The following is a 729-nucleotide window of genomic DNA, read 5'->3' as shown; positions in this document are numbered from 1 at the left end:
TCCCAGATCCCATAACCACAACAGCCAAGCAGCCAGGGTCTCCCCATGTTTCTGCCTGAACTGTCTCCCGAAGTCAACCAGTTCAGCCTGGGTATACAAGACATAGGTGGTGAACTGGGTCACCTGTGGATTGCCCACTGGTTGTCCATCTGGTCCTATAGGCCGCTTGTGTCTCAATTTCCCGTGCACAACAGGTCATGCCTGGAGACACACGGTTTCCCCCAAGTCACCACTGGGTTGGTCGTCTTCCCTGGTGTGAGAGGCAGGCAGTCACTGAACGTCATCCTCTAGGACATTTATCCATGCTTTCAACAACTCTGCTTTCTGCTGCAAATCTCAATCAGTTTGCAGCATAGTGATCAGCAGCCAGGCTCCGGTCAGCAGAAAAGTGGCCACTGGGCACCACATGCTCAAGGACAGCCACATTTCTTCCCCTTCCCAAGGGGTTTTGCATTGTAGTACCTGATCTATGCTGCCTTGCAGTACAGTGTGCAGCAACCAGATCCCCATCAACAGGAAGGTGGCCATAGGGCAGAGCATATTCAAAAGTGGCTGAAAGAAAGTGAGCCGAGATGCTGGGTACTGTTCAAGCCTTATTAAAGAAAGAAATCTGGGGCCGGCCCGGTGGCGCAGGGAGCGCGGCGGCGCTCGCGCTGAGGATTCGGATCCCACATACAGACCGGCCGCTCACTGGCTGAGCAAGGTGTGGGCGCAACACCGAGGGGTGCG

Source organism: Galeopterus variegatus, unplaced genomic scaffold (genome assembly GCF_000696425.1).
Source record: "Galeopterus variegatus unplaced genomic scaffold, G_variegatus-3.0.2 Scaffold1598, whole genome shotgun sequence".
Classification (NCBI taxonomy): domain Eukaryota; kingdom Metazoa; phylum Chordata; class Mammalia; order Dermoptera; family Cynocephalidae; genus Galeopterus; species Galeopterus variegatus.
The sequence above is the reverse complement of the archived record's forward strand: the minus strand, read 5'-3'. Positions refer to the sequence as shown.